Source organism: Symsagittifera roscoffensis, chromosome 5, assembly GCF_963678635.1.
Source record: "Symsagittifera roscoffensis chromosome 5, txSymRosc1.1, whole genome shotgun sequence".
NCBI classification, from domain to species: domain Eukaryota; kingdom Metazoa; phylum Xenacoelomorpha; order Acoela; family Convolutidae; genus Symsagittifera; species Symsagittifera roscoffensis.
The window spans coordinates 3,809,016-3,831,677 of NC_087066.1; positions in this window are offsets into that span (position 1 = coordinate 3,809,016).

Here is a 22,662-nt window from a genome sequence, read left to right on the forward strand (position 1 = left end):
TTTTTAATGTTGCAGTTGAATATTTTGCGGTAACATTTTGTGGTACAGTGAATGATCGTGGTGAAGCCTGTATTGTATTAGGTGCCGTAGTAGGGAAGTAATATAGGGTTCTTTCTATTTTCTATCTCAGAAACTATATCAATAATTCGCTGAGAAATTTTTTTACTAGAAAAGAAGTTAGTATGAGTTTATTGTGTTCTGATTTCAAATAGAAACAGAAACATGAATTAATTTATTGCGTTCACAAAATGTGACGCCGCCGCCACCATCAAAAGAAATATGTTTTTATTCCCTTGCAAAAGGAAGGGAAATGCTATTGGAATAATTCGTATAACGTTTTAAGCATTGAGAATTGAAACGACTATTCTCATTCAATGCGATTATTAACGATTCCTCTCGTAAAATACGAGCATACGAAACCTTCTTCTCGTAAAATACGAATGTACGAATAGAGAATACGAAGTTAAGAAGTAATTTCTCATTTGATACGAAAAGTGGCGTGATTTCCCCATCTGAGTATAAATAGAAGCTCAAAACTACGGAAATTCATTCCCAACAATATCTCTTCTAACACCACAACCTCGCTCTCTAATATCCCAACAGATCTCTTCTAACACCAACACCACTCTCTTCTACCACCCCAACCAATCTCTAAAATAATATCTACTCTCAGTAAAAATATCTCCAATCTCACCCCTAAAATAAATACTGAGTCAAAAGGCAACTTGCTGTAAATTCATACTAACTTCTTTTCTAATAAAATAATTCTCAGCGAATTTTAGACTTACTTTCTAAGATAGAAAGTAGAAAGGACCCTTTATTCCTAGCAAGCGTTTTGTCCGACGTAAATAGTTTTTGCTAGCGTAATAAATTGGTGCGACCAGTGAGGCACACCTTCTAAAAATTCGCAAAAATTGCGAAAGTCTCAAAAAGAGATAAAAAGCAAAAATTCCAATTCTCAAACTGGAGAATTGTTGAAATTTCTCTTACAAATAAAGAGAAGTAATAAATTTCCAAATCGGAAATTTAAGTTTTCTAAACAAATTTATAAACTTTTCTATCTTTCTTTTTTAAGTCCTAAACTAAATATAAAATGGCTGATACCCCAATATCCCATCCCAACTTGTCTTTAATGACATTTTCGGGAAACGATCCGAACCAAAATGCTACAGCATTTTGGAATTCAGTTGAAAACAAAATTCTTTTCTCATTAGGTCAAAGACCTGCTGATAATGATGCACGACGCAGCTATGATAGCCGACAACGATCCCTATTCGGATCATTGTTAACTGATACATCTCTTGAATGGTTCAATGATAATGTAACCAATGCTACCACATGGGCACAACTCAAAGATCTCTTCCTAAACAGATTCACTGACGGACGAGATCAATTCAAACATAGAATTGATGCTGAAAATGCAGCTCGCCAAGATGGCGAATTAATAAAAAATTACTTCCACAGAATTAAATCTTCTGTAGATAGAGGATGGCCCGAAAGTATTGATGTAACAGTTCATGTCGATGAAGCTGCTCAAAATGCTGAGAGAACTATACAAACTAGACAAAGAAGTCAAAAGTATATCGATTTCTCAATTAAGGGACTAAGACCTCTAGCCCTTAAACAAAAAGCTCATGAATACATGATAGAGCATCCAAATGCCAATTGGGATCAATTCACAAATCATGTAATCACTAAGGATCTAACATTCATTGTTGCTACTGATCCTGCTAATAAGTCAACAACGGATAAAATGACTTCATTAGAAACTCAAAATAAAGAACTAACTAAATTGATCAAGAATCAAGAAGTTAGTGCAATCAATGATCAGAATTCATTTCAACGACGTCACCCTGACATCAAGGGAAGACCTAATAGTACACGATTCTGCAAAACGAATATTGTAGAATGAATGGACATTCTATATCTAGATGTTCAAAAAAGCAAGTTCAGGACAAAGTAAATAAGTTGAGAAAAGAGCTCACAACAAAAAATGAACGAAGAGTTTCATTTGAAACTGATTATAAAAGAAATCGAAGACCGAATAACTTCCCTAACCAGAGTAACCCAAACCCAAGTAATCGGTTTTGGGATAACCAAAACAGAACTACTAACAATTCAAATCCTAGCCAAAATAACTATGGCATTCGCCATAATTATAACTATAACGGAAACAATTTCCAAAAGGCTAATGCACAATCGTCTTTCAATAACAAAAGACCCCAAACCTATGATGATAGGTATCCCAGAGAAAACAAATTCAGAGAAAATGAACAAGTTGCTAAACAGTTCTACGACCAAGAAAATAGGCAATTCAATAGTAACCTAGAGGTCGACCATATAACACTGGAAGCTATAATAGCAATAACAGTCGAGACAATAACGCGATCTCAATCATCAAATTTTAGATCGAATCAAATACAGTCAGAAACTACCCACTGGGTTGAGGAAGAAGTCAATTACTGTGATGCTATCACTGATTTCTTTCCTTAAAACTATTAAAGTCTCCGAAACCAAGCGATGATAGTAATCCTAAATCAAGGATATATCTTAGCTTATATCATTTCGCAACCGGAGACAAAAATAATAATAGTGGACTTGAAATTGAGTTCATGATTGATCCAGGATCAACTTGTAGTATCATAAACTACCCAACTTATCAAGAATTGGAAAAATTAGGTCAAAAAATGACAATTTACCGATCCAAAATTAAAGCAAAGACTTATAATGGATCTGATATACGTATGTTTGGTCATACATCCATCGAATCTTGTTTCGACACTGATGGAAAATATCCATCTAACCACAAAGTGTGGATAACTGAAGAAAAGACTGCTAATCTGTTAGGAGTAGACTTTTGTCATCTCTTCTTAAAAGCTCTCTACTTTGATATCCCCGCAGTTGAGCTCAAATCAAAAGAAGGTGTAATATCATACGGGTTGATGAACAACGATAAAGAATATCCTAACGTTTCAAAAATTGTCTCAATTAACTTAAAAGAACCCCTGTTCATTCCAGCACGCTCTACATACTTATACAAACACTTGGCTGAACCAAATTTATACTTCGAAAAAGGGACTACATTCCTGCCTCACAAAAAACAACCAAAACCGAATTGATTTTCATTAATACAGTTTGTACTCAAATTGAGCAAAGCCTACCTATCGTAATTGAGAATCAGAAAGATCATCCTGTCACACTAAACAAAAGTGTACTATGCTATGCAGTAACTGATATTCAAGGATACGAGGATAAAATATTTGCTATCCACGATTGTGATGAGTTCACAACGAGAATTTTCAAATGAAAGTTCAGAATTCGATAGCTGTTTCATGCTGAACACTGTTGTCAATACAACACAGGAAAGCAATACTCAATTATCCGGCCCCTGTCTACAATATGTAGACTTCAAAAAAAGGTCCATATTCGAATCGAATATGCCCATTGCCCATACAATCTCTGCAGATAGAGCAATGAAAAAAGGATTTGCTGAATCGATTAGCAAAAGGTATCCTGAGCTACGACACTTTTGTAACTCAATACATGCTAACATTAACGATATTCTCATCTTCACTGATCCAAAATCTGGACAAATCATATATAACCTGATTACCAAACAGAGGTACTTTCAGAAACCCACTTACGACGCTATATTCAATACCTTGTCCGAAATGAAAGATCATGCTATAGCAAATATCATTCGATCTATCGCAATGCCCAAAATTGCTTGTGGCTTAGATAAAATGAATTGGGAAGAAGTTTCCAAAATCATTGTCGATGTATTCCAACATTCTGGAATTACTATATTTGTCTATGTTTCAGGACAAGAAATCAAGGACATGCCTGCCCTTGAAGTGTTTGATACAGAGAATGTATCAGAAATATTTGAACAAATTGGTTCACATATAGTCAAAGTATGCAAAAATGAAAATGAAATAGCAACTGACTTTTCTAATGATGCAAAGAACCTTTGCAGGCCTCCCTTGAAAGAACAATTTAAAAAGTACCGAAACAAAGAACATAATGATCGGCTAATTGCCTTTCTAGTCAACGAAACGTTTACCCAATACTCCTCAATTGATAAGGACAATAGTAGTACTTTGGAAAAAATCGAAACTACTATTAAATTTTTATCTGACTTCGATTTCACCCAAAGTGATATATCGGATGATGAATTTGCAGATCTAATTCAAATGCTGATAGAGGATCAAGATGTTTATTCTCATCACAAATATGATATTGGAAAAACAAAACATAAATTCCATATACCACTCAAAAAGGACGCAACGTTCAAAAAACAACGACCGAGTAAAATCCCAGTCCATCTAAGAGATAAATTGGACAAGTTAATGGATGAATTAATCCAAGCAGGCATAGTCAGAGAACTAAATGAAAAAGATGATATGAACTCATGGTTCGTAAATCCAGTCATCATTCTTCCAAAAAAAGACTACGTTAAGTTGGTCTTGGATGCTAGGTACCTAAACTCAATCACAGATACTAGCAATTGTAGTTGGCCATTAGAACCACTACAAGTTCTCATGACCCGAATAAACGGATCATACTTCACAAGTAGTGATCTCTCTTGCGCCTACCATCAAGTACCTGTAACAGATGAGGCCCAGAAAATAACAAGCTTTATTGTAGGAGGTAGACAATATACCTACCAAGTTCGTTTCTATGGTTTGAAACCTCTTCCAAGATATGCCTTCGGACCCCTCATTAAAGAAAAAAAAGCAATTACTTTCATAGACGACACTCTGTTACAGAGTCAAAATAAAAATGAAATGTTTGGCACGATTCGAGAATATCATTCTCTTTTGCGGAAGGCCAACTTAAAAGCTGCCCCTGACAAAACCTTTTTCTTCCTAAGAAAAGTTAAATTTCTAGGCCACGTTGTCTCTAAAGATGGTCTTTCCCCAATCGCTTCTCGAATTGATGACATAAAAAAATTGAAATCCCCTGAATCAAAAACAGAAGTTCTAGGAGTATTAGGTGTCATGGGATTCTACAGCACATACATCATCAATTTTCATGTGGACGCAAAATGTCTATATGAACTGGCAAACAGTAGTGATAAGTTTCAATGGCTACCATGCCATGAAGAAGTTTTTCAAAAACTGAAAGACAAATTCTGTCATGATATTTCAAATGCCATACCTAATGTAAACTACCCATTTCACATTCACGCCGACTCCTCAAATGTAGGAACCGGGTGTATACTCATCCAAGACTTTCCTGAAGGGAAAAGAATTGTTTCTGCCAATTCTAGAGTCTTTGATAAAGCTGAGCAGAAAATGTCTACTCAACATCGTGAATTATGTGGAATAATATCTGCTTTGCAAACCTATGAATTCTACATTATAGGTTCACCCTTTCCTCTATACCTATATTGCGACCACAGACCTATTCTCTTCTTATGGTCCAGAAAAGGACAACTTTCTCATAGTTTTTTCAAATATCAAGTCGTATTGACAAAATTCAACAATTTGAAAATAATCTATACCCCAGGTTCAAACCTAGCCTTTCCTGACTTATTGAGCCGAAATGTGCCCATCGCTGATATACAGAACACAAAACCATTCCAAATGATATAAAGTTCATCCTAGACAATGGAGAACAAATATGTTATTCAGTACTCCACAAAGATGATAACATATTTCAAAACGATTGCTATCCAGTCATTGCTCAAGTGCAAGGCGGAAAAAAAGAAATTAATCAACATAAGTGACAGAGGAGACTTCAGCATTGAAGATGCTCCAGAATATTTTGAAGAATCTTGTAGTGCGATTCAGAATATAACAGATTTCTTCCGATTTGGCAAACAAATTAACCAAATCAAACGACTATCTATACCAGATATGAACGATCAAAACATTTATGAAGAAATTCCAGATGAAGTATCTGCACTTGATGATCCTTTGGAAAATTCAGAATGGCTTGACTTATATGAAGGCAATGTCGAGAAGAACCTTCTCAACGACCTGGTTAAAGCAAAAAATGATTTTGCAACCAAAACAAGATCCTTGAGGTTAATTGAACCCCTAAGTCTCCAATCTGAAGAGAATAAATCAGATTCTCTTGAACTGATAGCAAAAATGACCGACTTTGCTAAAGAAGCAAATTTAGACGTTGAAACAATTATGCAAGAGCAGTGTAACGATACTGTAATCATAGATATCAAAAATTGCATAAAGCAAAACGAAAAGCCAGAAAGAAACAAAAAAAATCCTTATCGTGAAGAAAAAGGGTTAAAAGCCTATATCAGGCAGTTTGAGTTATTATTCATTGAAGACCAAAATGATCTTCTATGTATTAATGAATATAATGAATGATGACTATACTAAGAGTCCAAAAATTTGCTTACCCATCTCCCTAGTGCTAAATTGCTTTGAGTTAGCTCATAAGCATCCTCTTAGCGGTCATCACGGCGAAACAAAAACTTTGGAAATAATCAAAAGATATTTCTATTGGCCCGGACTCTATAAATGGATCAACATGCTTCTTCATGATTGCCTAGAATGTCAAAAAAATAAACCTAAGCAAAAAGATCTGAATGAAGCTCCATTACAACAATGGGGACAATTAGAAACAATTTCAATGAAAACGATCCACATTGATCATAAAGGTCCACTTAGACCATCAAGTCACGGCAAAAACTTTTGCTTAGTTGTGATAGATGCCTTCTCTAGATATCTTCAAGTATATCCATGCACCCATGCAGACTCTAAGGAAACTATTAAGCTCTTAGAGAAGTACATCACAACATTTGGTATTCCGCAACAAATTATTCATGATAATGGAAGTGCATTCATGAGTAATGACTTTGCTCATTGATCCTCTGAATTGGGAATAACACTGAGGCCAAGAACTACTTACTCGCCTTGGACTAACGGAAAAGTTGAAGTCCAGAATAAACATTTAACCCAGTACTTTCGACATTTCTTGAGTACCTCAGGCTCAAACTGGTCTGAATTAACAAATAAATTTGCTTTTGCCCATAACACCGCCATTAATTCAAGTACAGGTTACACTCCATATGAGATTGTCTTTGGCATAAAACCTCAGGTTCACCTTAGCCTTAAATTAGGCCTCTACCGCGACCAAAACAAAAGATGTACCTCTGAGTTTTGCGCTGGTCTCAAAAATCATGCTCATACCGAGCATAAGTCAAAAAATGAGACCATAGATAGATTTCTAAAAAATCAAATTTCCGCCGAATTACTAAAAAGGGAAAATGATTTCAAGTTGATTTATAGTAACACCTATACCCATTGCCGCCGCATCACTAATAAGGCCCACATGTTCCGAAATCAATTTAAATTAGGACGGCCTATAAAAGAAGGCACTAAGGTGTTACTAGAAAATAGATCCAAACCACTATTGAAATCTCAAAAGCTTTTGAATTTGAGATCTAGACCTTACATCGTAATTGAAAAAATCACGGAAGTAACATACGGAATTCAAAATGATTTCACTAACGAAAAAAAGATTGTCCACCGCAATCATATTGTTGAATACTTTCCTAAAGAACAACAAATGCCCAAGCTACTACAAGAGTACTCTAGTGATTTATTTTCAAGTGATTTTTATGATCATATAACAAATCATCAAATCGACTCTTTCAACAAACCTAAACAGGTTGAAAATCTACAATACCAGTTTTGGCCAGTAGTCAACAATGGTTATCAGCAAATGACTGATCATACCCCTACAAATGAGGATCAAAATAAAACCATTGTTCATGAACACTCATTAGATTCAGGCAGAGAAACCATGCATCTAAGAACTTTGTTCGATGCGACTGCGATTGACCAGAATCTTAGACCTATTCGAAGTTCAACTCCCTATCCTGCTGATAAAACCCCTAATCCTTCAACTAGTCAATCTAGTAGTTATGGCCACCGCCGCCTACCTAGCCGCAGTATAAGTCCTAATACTAGTCTCGCAAATGACTTTGGCCGCCGCCACCAAAATATAACAACACAATATAATACTCCCCGTCCTCCTGATATCCCTCGTTTATCTGAATCATCAGAAAGCTTTACTGATGGAAAAAATATCCCTCATAGCTCTCAGGAAAACTTCTATGAGAACACTCGATCCGCACCTGGATCAATTTCTGAATCCAAAAAACCTAAACGGACAAATCGTCCTACAAACTTTTATGGAACTACAATTCCATCTCGTCTAATTGGCAAATTTAAAAAGAAATAAAAACACTAAACCATTTATTTGGCCAACATAATATTTTTTTAATTCTTTTTATTGGCCTTTTTCTTTTTTTTCCTTTTTTTACTTTATAAATATTTCGTTTGTAATAAAAACACAAAACGCCAAAAATAACATGTTAACAAATAAATTTAAAAATAACTTTTATAAACACAAGATTTAATATCTGTGTACGATTTCACTAGTTTGACTGCCGCCATCTTTTCCAACGAGTTTTCCGCGGCCCTACTCAGGCTCCTCACTGCAAACTGCAGCGCTGAGTAAGGCCGCCACCAAGCTTGATAGATCTCCTCCAACATAATATCAAGCTCTATTTTTCGTCTAAACTCTGCCTCTGCCACTGGCTTTTTGAAGAATTCTTCTTGAAACTAAAACAAATTTATATAGTATTTCTATGTTGCCATGCCACTTGAATAAAAAAATTTTTTTTATTACTTTTAAAATTGGGTGTATTGTAAAACAAACTTACATCCTCCCCAAAGAATAAGGACAAAAAGTCCATTGTTTCTTGCGAAACTACATGGTTTCCACTCCATGGGCTCCGAAGTTTCTTCGCGAAGCACCTACTTTGTACTGAGCCAAGCTCAAATAGTTCATCGGTTTTCAGGACCGGATACTTGAAGACGTAACTCCGGTCCATAAATATCATGAATTCCATGGGCGTTAGATTTGCACCCTTCTCGACTAAACCGTCGTAGATTTCCACCCTTCTCTCGACTTCCTTGTCCTCCAGCAAGGCTTCGTGTTTGAAATCTAACTCATCCCGCAAGTTCAAAAACTTCTCGGGGAAGTCCACCAGATTGTCTTCAGGCTCGATATAACTCATTTTTTAAGAAAGCAAATTTTTTTTAAAAATACTGTGATAACAGATGAAGTTTAAACGGAAAGCAAACAAATGATGTTGCTTTTAGTCCTCTCTTATGAAGAGATGTTTTTTTTTCATTTTCCTCCTCCAATAAGGAAGGGGAATGCAGTTGTTAAAAATCATAAACTACCCAACTTATCAAGAATTGGAAAAATTAGGTCAAAAAATGACAATTTACCGATCCAAAATTAAAGCAAAGACTTATAATGGATCTGATATACGTATGTTTGGTCATACATCCATCCAATCTTGTTTCGACACTGATGGAAAATATCCATCTAACCACAAAGTGTGGATAACTGAAGAAAAGACTGCTAATCTGTTAGGAGTAGACTTTTGTCATCTCTTCTTAAAAGCTCTCTACTTTGATATCCCCGCAGTTGAGCCCAAATCAAAAGAAGGTGTAATATCATACGGGTTGATGAACAACGATAAAGAATATCCTAACGTTTCAAAAATTGTCTCAATTAACTTGAAAGAACCCCTGTTCATTCCACCACGATCTACATACTTATACAAACACTTGGCTGAACCAAATTTATACTTCGAAAAAGGGACTACATTCCTGCCTCACAAAAAACAACCAAAACCGAATTGATTTTCTTTAATACAGTTTGTACTCAAATTGAGCAAAGCCTACCTATCGTAATTGAGAATCAGAAAGATCATCCTGTCACACTAAACAAAAGTGTACTAGGCTATGCAGTACCTGATATTCAAGGATACGAGGATAAAATATTTGCTATCCACGATTGTGATGAGTTCACAACGAGAATTTTCAAATGAAAGTTCAGAATTCGATAGCTGTTTCATGCTGAACACTGTTGTCAATACAACACAGGAAAGCAATACTCAATTATCCGGCCCCTGTCTACAATATGTAGACTTCAAAAAAAGGTCCATATTCGAATCGAATATGCCCATTGCCCATACAATCTCTGCAGATAGAGCAATGAAAAAAGGATTTGCTGAATCGATTAGCAAAAGGTATCCTGAGCTACGACACTTTTGTAACTCAATACATGCTAACATTAACGATATTCTCATCTTCACTGATCCAAAATCTGGACAAATCATATATAACCTGATTACCAAACAGAGGTACTTTCAGAAACCCACTTACGACGCTATATTCAATACCTTGTCCGAAATGAAAGATCATGCTATAGCAAATAACATTCGATCTATCGCAATGCCCAAAATTGCTTGTGGCTTAGATAAAATGAATTGGGAAGAAGTTTCCAAAATCATTGTCGATGTATTCCAACATTCTGGAATTACTATATTTGTCTATGTTTCAGGACAAGAAATCAAGGACATGCCTGCCCTTGAAGTGTTTGATACAGAGAATGTATCAGAAATATTTGAACAAATTGGTTCAGATATAGTCAAAGTATGCAAAAATGAAAACGAAATAGCAACTGACTTTTCTAATGATGCAAAGAACCTTTGCAGGCCTCCCTTGAAAGAACAATTTAAAAAGTACCGAAACAAAGAACATAATGATCGGCTAATTGCCTTTCTAGTCAACGAAACGTTTACCCAATACTCCTCAATTGATAAGGACAATAGTAGTACTTTGGAAAAAATCGAAACTACTATTAAATTCTTATCTGACTTCGATTTCACCCAAAGTGATATATCGGATGATGAATTTGCAGATCTAATTCAAATGCTGATAGAGGATCAAGATGTTTATTCTCATCACAAATATGATATTGGAAAAACAAAACATAAATTCCATATACCACTCAAAAAGGACGCAACGTTCAAAAAACAACGACCGAGTAAAATCCCAGTCCATCTAAGAGATAAATTGGACAAGTTAATGGATGAATTAATCCAAGCAGGCATAGTCAGAGAACTAAATGAAAAAGATGATATGAACTCATGGTTCGTAAATCCAGTCATCATTCTTCCAAAAAAAGACTACGTTAAGTTGGTCTTGGATGCTAGGTACCTAAACTCAATCACAGATACTAGCAATTGTAGTTGGCCATTAGAACCACTACAAGTTCTCATGACCCGAATAAACGGATCATACTTCACAAGTAGTGATCTCTCTTGCGCCTACCATCAAGTACCTCTAACAGATGAGGCCCAGAAATTAACAAGCTTTATTGTAGGAGGTAGACAATATACCTACCAAGTTCGTTTCTATGGTTTGAAACCTCTTCCAAGATATGCCTTCGGACCCCTCATTAAAGAAAAAAAAGCAATTACTTTCATAGACGACACTCTGTTACAGAGTCAAAATAAAAATGAAATGTTTGGCACGATTCGAGAATATCATTCTCTTTTGCGGAAGGCCAACTTAAAAGCTGCCCCTGACAAAACCTTTTTCTTCCTAAGAAAAGTTAAATTTCTAGGCCACGTTGTCTCTAAAGATGGTCTTTCCCCAATCGCTTCTCGAATTGATGACATAAAAAAATTGAAATCCCCTGAATCAAAAACAGAAGTTCTAGGAGTATTAGGTGTCATGGGATTCTACAGCACATACATCATCAATTTTCATGTGGACGCAAAATGTCTATATGAACTGGCAAACAGTAGTGATAAGTTTCAATGGCTACCATGCCATGAAGAAGTTTTTCAAAAACTGAAAGACAAATTCTGTCATGATATTTCAAATGCCATACCTAATGTAAACTACCCATTTCACATTCACGCCGACTCCTCAAATGTAGGAACCGGGTGTATACTCATCCAAGACTTTCCTGAAGGGAAAAGAATTGTTTCTGCCAATTCTAGAGTCTTTGATAAAGCTGAGCAGAAAATGTCTACTCAACATCGTGAATTATGTGGAATAATATCTGCTTTGCAAACCTATGAATTCTACATTATAGGTTCACCCTTTCCTCTATACCTATATTGCGACCACAGACCTATTCTCTTCTTATGGTCCAGAAAAGGACAACTTTCTCATAGTTTTTTCAAATATCAAGTCGTATTGACAAAATTCAACAATTTGAAAATAATCTATACCCCAGGTTCAAACCTAGCCTTTCCTGACTTATTGAGCCGAAATGTGCCCATCGCTGATATACAGAACACAAAACCATTCCAAATGATATAAAGTTCATCCTAGACAATGGAGAACAAATATGTTATTCAGTACTCCACAAAGATGATAACATATTTCAAAACGATTGCTATCCAGTCATTGCTCAAGTGCAAGGCGGAAAAAAAGAAATTAATCAACATAAGTGACAGAGGAGACTTCAGCATTGAAGATGCTCCAGAATATTTTGAAGAATCTTGTAGTGCGATTCAGAATATAACAGATTTCTTCCGATTTGGCAAACAAATTAACCAAATCAAACGACTATCTATACCAGATATGAACGATCAAAACATTTATGAAGAAATTCCAGATGAAGTATCTGCACTTGATGATCCTTTGGAAAATTCAGAATGGCTTGACTTATATGAAGGCAATGTCGAGAAGAACCTTCTCAACGACCTGGTTAAAGCAAAAAATGATTTTGCAACCAAAACAAGATCCTTGAGGTTAATTGAACCCCTAAGTCTCCAATCTGAAGAGAATAAATCAGATTCTCTTGAACTGATAGCAAAAATGACCGACTTTGCTAAAGAAGCAAATTTAGACGTTGAAACAATTATGCAAGAGCAGTGTAACGATACTGTAATCATAGATATCAAAAATTGCATAAAGCAAAACGAAAAGCCAGAAAGAAACAAAAAAAATCCTTATCGTGAAGAAAAAGGGTTAAAAGCCTATATCAGGCAGTTTGAGTTATTATTCATTGAAGACCAAAATGATCTTCTATGTATTAATGAATATAATGATGACTATACTAAGAGTCCAAAAATTTGCTTACCCATCTCCCTAGTGCTAAATTGCTTTGAGTTAGCTCATAAGCATCCTCTTAGCGGTCATCACGGCGAAACAAAAACTTTGGAAATAATCAAAAGATATTTCTATTGGCCCGGACTCTATAAATGGATCAACATGCTTCTTCATGATTGCCTAGAATGTCAAAAAAATAAACCTAAGCAAAAAGATCTGAATGAAGCTCCATTACAACAATGGGGACAACTAGAAACAATTTCAATGAAAACGATCCACATTGATCATAAAGGTCCACTTAGACCATCAAGTCACGGCAAAAACTTTTGCTTAGTTGTGATAGATGCCTTCTCTAGATATCTTCAAGTATATCCATGCACCCATGCAGACTCTAAGGAAACTATTAAGCTCTTAGAGAAGTACATCACAACATTTGGTATTCCGCAACAAATTATTCATGATAATGGAAGTGCATTCATGAGTAATGACTTTGCTCATTGGTCCTCTGAATTGGGAATAACACTGAGGCCAAGAACTACTTACTCGCCTTGGACTAATGGAAAAGTTGAAGTCCAGAATAAACATTTAACCCAGTACTTTCGACATTTCTTGAGTACCTCAGGCTCAAACTGGTCTGAATTAACAAATAAATTTGCTTTTGCCCATAACACCGCCATTAATTCAAGTACAGGTTACACTCCATATGAGATTGTCTTTGGCATAAAACCTCAGGTTCACCTTAGCCTTAAATTAGGCCTCTACCGCGACCAAAACAAAAGATGTACCTCTGAATTTTGCGCTGGTCTCGAAAATCATGCTCATACCGAGCATAAGTCAAAAAATGAGACCATAGATAGATTTCTAAAAAATCAAATTTCCGCCGAAATACTAAAAAGCGAAAATGATTTCAAGTTGATTTATAGTAACACCTATACCCATTGCCGCCGCATCACTAATAAGGCCCACATGTTCCGAAATCAATTTAAATTAGGACGGCCTATAAAAGAAGCCACTAAGGTGTTACTAGAAAATAGATCCAAACCACTATTGAAATCTCAAAAGCTTTTGAATTTGAGATCTGGACCTTACATCGTAATTGAAAAAATCACGGAAGTAACACACGGAATTCAAAATGATTTCACTAACGAAAAAAAGATTGTCCACCGCAATCATATTGTTGAATACTTTCCTAAAGAACAACAAATGCCCAAGCTACTACAAGAGTACTCTAGTGATTTATTTTCAAGTGATTTTTATGATCATATAACAAATCATCAAATCGACTCTTTCAATAAACCTAAACAGGTTGAAAATCTACAATACCAGTTTTGGCCAGTAGTCAACAATGGTTATCAGCAAATGACTGATCATACCCCTACAAATGAGGATCAAAATAAAACCATTGTTCATGAACACTCATTAGATTCAGGCAGAGAAACCATGCATCTAAGAACTTTGTTCGATGCGACTGCGATTGACCAGAATCTTAGACCTATTCGAAGTTCAACTCCCTATCCTGCTGATAAAACCCCTAATCCTTCAACTAGTCAATCTAGTAGTTATGGCCACCGCCGCCTACCTAGCCGCAGTATAAGTCCTAATACTAGTCTCGCAAATGACTTTGGCCGCCGCCACCAAAATATAACAACACAATATAATACTCCCCGCCCTCCTGATATCCCTCGTTTATCTGAATCATCAGAAAGCTTTACTGATGGAAAAAATATCCCTCATAGCTCTCAGGAAAACTTCTATGAAAAAACTCGATCCGCACCTGGATCACTTTCTGAATCCAAAAAACCTAAACGGACAAATCGTCCTACAAATTTTTATGGAACTACAATTCCATCTCGTCTAATTGGCAAATTTAAAAAGAAATAAAAACACTAAACCATTTATTTGGCCAACATAATATTTTTTTAATTCTTTTTATTGGCCTTTTTCTTTTTTTTCCTTTTTTTACTTTATAAATATTTCGTTTGTAATAAAAACACAAAACACCAAAAATAACATGTTAACAAATAAATTTAAAAATAACTTTTATAAACACAAGATTTAATATCTGTGTACGATTTCACTAGTTTGACTGCCGCCATCTTTTCCAACGAGTTTTCCGCGGCCCTACTCAGGCTCCTCACTGCAAACTGCAGCGCTGAGTAAGGCCGCCACCAAGCTTGATAGATCTCCTCCAACATAATATCAAGCTCTATTTTTCGTCTAAACTCTGCCTCTGCCACTGGCTTTTGAAGAATTCTTCTTGAAACTAAAACAAATTTATATAGTATTTCTATGTTGCCATGCCACTTGAATAAAAAAATTTTTTTTATTACTTTTAAAATTGGGTGTATTGTAAAACAAACTTACATCCTCCCCAAAGAATAAGGACAAAAAGTCCATTGTTTCTTGTGAAACCACGTGGTTTCCACTCCATGGGCTCCGTAGTTTCTTCGCGAAGCACCTACTTTGTACTGAGCCAAGCTCAAATAGTTCATCGGTTTTCAGGACCGGATACTTGAAGACGTAACTCCGGTCCATAAATATCATGAATTCCATGGGCGTTAGATTTGCACCCTTCTCGACTAAACCGTCGTAGATTTCCACCCTTCTCTCAACTTCCTTGTCCTCCAGCAAGGCTTCGTGTTTGAAATCTAACTCATCCCGCAAGTTCAAAAACTTCTCGGGGAAGTCCACCAGATTGTCTTCAGGCTCGATATAACTCATTTTTTAAGAAAACAAAATTTTTTTAAAAATACTGTGATAACAGATGAAGTTTAAACGGAAAGCAAACAAATGATGTTGCTTTTAGTCCTCTCTTATGAAGAGATGTTTTTTTTTTCATTTTCCTACTCCAATAAGGAAGGGGAATGCAGTTGTTAAAAATTAACATCAGCATAAACGAATGATTATCATTCCACTGCTAGATCTCAACAAATCAAAACTAAGTGGAAAAACCACGACATTAAACCAGAGTGAAAAAAACCACAAAACGAATGGCGAAGGAATTACGACTTAAAAAGAGTCACATCTGAAAGACGCCGAATAACAACGGCCAATCAGAGCTTAGATTTGCAAAAAAGCATAAACAGCCTTTAAAAACTAACTGATATACAGTTGTTTTCATTCTTGCTCAATTCCACATCTTGCATTCAAAACCTCCTATCTCTCCAAAAAATAAATCTGCTGAATTCCTCAACAAAAATTGAAATCTAACTCAAATTTCCCATCACAAAAAATCCACAAAATGACAAACCCATATAGTGAAATAGAAGAAGGTGAACTAATGGACCAAGATCCTGTTCTAACCACTCTCGAGGAAATGCTTAAAGTGAGTACTTTTAAAAATTCTTTTGCTATCATTCACCACCAAAAAATAAATTTGCAAAAAATTTATTTGGTTGGTCTTTTAACTCTAATAATACTTTCGAATCAAACCTCAGCATTTGATCCGAAAGAACAATTATATGCAAATACTGCAAATAATCTTCGGGTTGCTCATTATGATTGTCAACTAATGACTTCTAACAAAATGTTCTCTCTAAATAAAGTAGCACCTTGCAAAGTCCAACCAGAAAATATTAAAGTAGCCCATGCTTATGTTACTCTATATCAGAGACATTATCGCACAAAAGTAAATGCGACAATGTGTCGAATCAAACACCAATCAATGCGTTGGTTCTGCGATTCTTTTGATCCAATGTAAATCGGCCGCCGACAGAGGCTATCTTAACCTAGGCTATGCTAGTATTGGAAATATTCCTTTCAAATTTAATGTTAAAACAGTAACTAATGCCCATGCTGGCAAAGTTGACGGCAAACATCATAACGAATGTGATGGCCGTTCTTGGATTAAATTGGACACTTTTGAAACTTACATGCAAAATGTAACTCTGACTGTTAACCTCAAAGATGGAACAGTCAATAATTGGCAAAACATTCCTTTGCCCTGTCCAGTGTCTACAAATGGATGTGAAACAACATCCTTAGACGCTTTTGCTTATACTTGGGAAGAACCCAACAATTGCATTTTCACTGTTTTAAACAGATTTCCGGCTAAAATTTTTCAAAACGAAGAATCTTACTATATAATTAAAGGCGATTCTAGCCCATCTATTCATTCTACCCATACAAGGGATTCTCAAAAATTTATGCTACAGGTGATGAATAAACCGCAATCTCTTTGTGGTCATCCCAGAATAGTGTATCCAACTTCATATGATTCACTTTTTATTGCATACACTGACGGTTTCAATATGGATACTGGAATCCAAGTTAAACCAACCCCAGAAACGGGAACTATTCATAATGCCGGCCAACCAAATTCTACTTTTCTCACATTAAGTGATGATTCGCCGCCACTCCAATTTTCAAGTCATCAAATTGACTACGAAGCTCATATAGGTACCAAATTGGACTATATTCTTTTTTATAGCTTCTACATGCTCAGAACGGCCGAGTTAGCCCTTCTGCAAAATCAATGTGAGCTAGAACGCTCCTCAATTTTAAATACTTTAATGCTTTCACTTGAAAGCCCCCGTTTGGCTGGCTATATTCTAACCAAAAACCGCTCTATGTTCTTAGAGACCAATGGCAATGTTGCCTGGCTCTACCATTGTCCGAAATTTTATTCACCTTTGCAATTAATGGATGAATGCTTAATCGCATTCCCATTATGTATAAGGAAGACATTCGATTTTTCGATCCAATTACGCGACAAACTTTTCAGTCGGCAGATCTACAAGACTGCTCCGACAAACATTCGAATCTCTTTCAACTAGATGTTGATGATGATAAGTCCTGGATTGAATTAACCCCTCAAATTACAAGGGTTACAGGACCATATCTCTTTAAACCAAAAGAGATAATTCAAAAGATTAAGCATTCTTTAGCCTCTAGCCAAGGCGCTTCAATCTACACTTATGCTCAAATGCAAAAATTCTGGAATATGATTTCCGATAATTCAGAGATGAAAGGAATACTGCAAAAAGTATCCAGGTCCTTTCTAAATGCTAAAAAAATTCTTTTCAAGGACTCATACAGCCCACTAGGCTCTTCCCAAACAATCTATTTGGACTATCTCATCTCTCCCAACTTTTGGAAAAACGAATACACCCGTATATTCGGGAAAGTACAATACTATTTAGAAAAATGCGGAATAGTCTTCGCTTCTTTTCTATTTGTGAAATTTATTCTAGATTGCCTAGTATTCATAATAAAGGCTAAGCATATTCACAAAATCACAGGCCGCTCACTACACTTTGGCAAAGTATTGCTTGCCGCTTCATATAATATACTTTTCACTTCCATAGTGACCTCAATTTTCACCCAAGATGAGCAAACTGAAAAAATAGAACAAGAATGTGATCAAAAAATACAAGCTCCTCTTTTAGAGGAAATTGATAAAATAAACCAGGATCGCATGTATCCTCACATCCAATTAACAAGTTTTGAGAGAAGAACTCAAAACTTGGATCACCCAACAAACCCAGTCTAATAAAAAATTCTACTGTTCTAGGATATACCAACTGATTCAACTATGGACGCAATACTTGATGACGACTTGAGAGATTTTGAAGATCTTCTCTCACTCCTGCCACCAACCGATCCACTGGACTCGCAGATTTCAGCACTCACTCAACAACCAACTGTTTCTACTACTACAACACCAACTGCAAAGCCGACCTCAACACGATCCTTCGTTGAGCCACTACTTCAAACCAATTCAGCTGTCCCAATAACTACAGCATCACCGCCACCACCCCTAAAAATTTCACCCCCTGATTTTAAAATACCCCTGGTTCCCTCGAAATCCAAAATTAAAAAGCGAACCCAGATTGTAAAACCATATAAGATACTAACGGCAAATACGCCGGAATCAACTTCTCATTGTCCAATGACCATTAGGCGACAGCCCTTGCACCCCACTAAATTAAACACTAAATTACATATTCAGTTAGAAAGGGAACAATACATTAATTCTAAAAGCAATCCTGGCTTCGATATGGATCTCAATTATGCTTTGAATCCATTAATCAATCGTTTTAAATTAGAAGCCTATCACCCTATAAAAAAAATGTATTCCATAACTAATTCCCTTCTTGAATATCAAAAAATCTATGTCCCAGCAAAATATCTGACAGCAAAATAACAAACCCCCCAGTTAGATGACTATACTGAGCGAATTCAGCGCAGTCATATCCATGAACCGCATCAAATCCGGGAGCTGAAAAAGCAAATCCACAATTTGAAAACAAAAAATCACCAACTTATAGCCCGGTTGGAAGGAAAATTGTAAAAAGTTTATCCTTTTATTTAAATATTTATTCTTTCGCTTTATATAGCTATGTAGTATAGCTATTAATTTCCTTTCAACAATTTTGACTTTTATAAAAAACAAAAAACACAAAAAATACCCCCTTTGTATGAACCAGCCCTCCCCTTATTACGCGCTTGGACAGACTTCACATACTTCAGGAAGAAAAGGAGACTTCGGAAAAAGAATGTTTAAGGAATAAAACTAACCTTCAAACCTTTGAGAAACAAATAAATTTGATGTACTTAATTTTATAGTTAAATCCCTTGGTTGTGTAAACTCTATTTTGATTTATAAATGTAACTGATGTGTTTATATTCATTCAAGCCTGACTCAAAGTATCAGTTGTTCAAAAACATCTGCTACCTGTAATGCCAACAAACTATTGAACCAACTTTATGAGATTGAAAGAAAAAGCTTCGATCGATCAACATTTACCCCACTATTCAAGTGAAAGTAATAAAAAAGAAAGTTTCAGTTTTTTTCCTCTCCAAATAGGAGGATGGATATGTTCTGATTTCAAATAGAAACAGAAACATGAATTAATTTATTGCGTTCACAAAATGTGACGCCTCCGCCACCACCAAAAGAAATATAATTTTATTCCCTTGCAAAAGGAAGAGAAATGCTATTGGAATAATTCGTATAACGTTTTAAGCATTGAGAATTGAAACGACTATTCTCATTCAATGCGAATATTAACGATTCCTCTCGTAAAATACGAGCATACGAAACCTTCTTCTCGTAAAATACGAATGTACGAATAGAGAATACGACGTTAAGAAGTAATTTCTCATTTGCTACAAAAAGTGGCGTGATTTCCCCATCTGAGTATAAATAGAAGCTCAAAACTACGGAAATTCATTCCCAACAATATCTCTTCTAACACCACAACCTCCCTCTCTAATATCCCAACAGATCTCTTCTAACACCAACACCACTCTCTTCTACCACCCCAACCAATCTCTAAAATAATATCTACTCTCAGTAAAAATATCTCCAATCTCACCCCTAAAAAAATACTGAGTCAAAAGGCAACTTGCTGTAAATTCATACTAACTTCTTTTCTAATAAAATATTTCTCAGCGAATTTTAGATTTACTTTCTAAGATAGAAAGTAGAAAGGACCCTTTATTCCTAGCAAGCGTTTTGTCCGACGTAAGTAGTTTTTGCTAGCGTAATAATTGCAAGTGGCCTTTCGACTCAATATTTTTTTAAGGATGAGAGTAGAGATACTTCTACTGTGAGTGGATAGACTTTTACAGAGAACGGTTTGGGTGGTTGAAAAGAGTGGTGTTGGTATATTGCGGTGACATATAATTTTTGATGCCCAAGAAGGGAATTGGTTATTGAGTACTTTTTCTGAATGGTAGGCTTCTAATTTGAAGCGGCTGATTGACAGACTCAAAGTATAATTAAAATTCGTTTAGAAGGCAGGATTAGTGTTGCAATTTATATGCCGTTCTTGATCTAACTGATTATATAACTTGGTATTTATTTCAGTGGGGTGTAGGGGCTGTCGCCCAAAGGTCATAGGATGTTGAGAAACTGATACCGGCGTTTTTGCCGTTAGTATTCTATATGGTCATACTATCTAGGTTCGTTTTTCTAGGTTCGTCAAGTGTTGAGTCAAAAGTTGGTGAATCCCGCTTTTATATCCTATATAAAGTAAACATTTTTTTCAGACTGGGTTTGTTGCGTGATCCAAGTTTTGATTTAGTCTATCAAAACTTGTTAATTGGATGTGAGGATACATGCAATCATGGTTGATATTATCCACTTCCTCTAAAAGAGGTGCTTGTATTTTTTGATCACATCCTTCTTCTAATTTTTCAGTTTGCTCATCTTGAGTAAAATTCGAGGTCACTATAGAAGTGGGAAGTATGTTGTACGAGGCGGCAAGCAATACTTTGCCAAAATGTAGAGAGCGCCCGGTAATTTTGTGAATATGCAAGGTTTTTATTATGAATACTAGACAATCTAGTATGAATTTTTCAAAAAGAAATGAGGCAAAGACTATTTCGCTTTTTTCTAAATAGTATTGTTTTTTCCCGAATATACGGTTGTATTCGTTTTTCCAAAAGTCTAGAGAAATGAAATCATCGAAATAAATTGTTTGAGAGGAGCCTAGCGAGCTATATGAGTCTGACAAAAAAGAAGTTTTTGAGCGTTTAGAAAGGACCTGGATACTTTTTGCAGTATTCCTTTCATTTCTGAACTATCGGAAGTCATGTTCCAAAACTTTTGCATTTGACCGTAATTGCTAATTGAAGCACCTTGATCAGATGCTAAAGAATGCTTAAATTTTTGAACAACTTCTTTCGGTTTGAAGAGATCTGGTCCTGTTACCCTTGTGATTTGGGGTGTTAATTCAATCCAGGACTTGTCATCATCAACATCTAGTTGAAAAAGATTTAAAAGTTTGTCGGAACAGTCTTGTAGATCTGCCAATTGAAAGATTTGTCGCGTAATTGGATCGACAAATCGAATATTTCCTTATACATAATGGGAATGCGATTATAGCCTTGATCCATTAATTGCAAAGGTAAAAAAACTTTTGGACAAAGGTAGAGCCAGGCAACATTGCCATTGGTCTCTAAGAACATAAAAGGGTTCTGAGTTAAATTGTAGCCCGCCACACGTGGGCTTTCAAGTGAAAGCATTAAAATATTTAAGATTGAGGAGCGTTCTAGCTCACATTGATTTTTTAGAAGGGCTAATTCGGCTGTTCTAAGCATGTAGAAGCTATAGAAAAGAATATAGTCCAATTTGGTTTCTATTTGAGCTTCATAGTCAATTTGAATAGTTAGGAATCTAAGTGGCGGCAAATCTTCACATGTTGTTATAAATTCAAATACATCAATATGTTTTTTTCTTTCAACCTAATCAAGCGAGGTAAAAATTAATCAACCGAAGCTATTTTTGTGTAATTTCATGAAGTTTGTTCAATTGGTTTCATTATTGGTAGCAGTTTTTATTGTAAGCCCAATTTGAGTCAGGCTTGAATGAATATCAAGACAACTGTTACAATTATAAATCAAATAAAGGTTACACAATCAAAAGATCATATTATAAGTTTAAATACATCAAAATTGTTTTGTTTCTCAAAAATTTGAAGTTAAGTTCATTAGTATCATTCCTTGGAAACCTTTTTTCTTGAAGTTTCCTTTTTGTCCTAAATTGTATGAAATGGGAGTCCGTATGCGTAATTGGGGAGGACTGGTTCATATAAAAGATGTATTTTTTCTAAATTAGAAATCAAAAATTGTTGAAAAGACACAATTAGTAGCTATACTACATGGCTATTTAAAATGAAAGGATAAAGTTTAATAATTTTCCTTCCAACCGGGCTATTGAAAAAGAGTATAGTCCAATTTGATTCCCTTTGAGCTTCATAGTCAATTTGACTAGTTAAGAATTTAAGTGGCGGCAAATCTTCACATC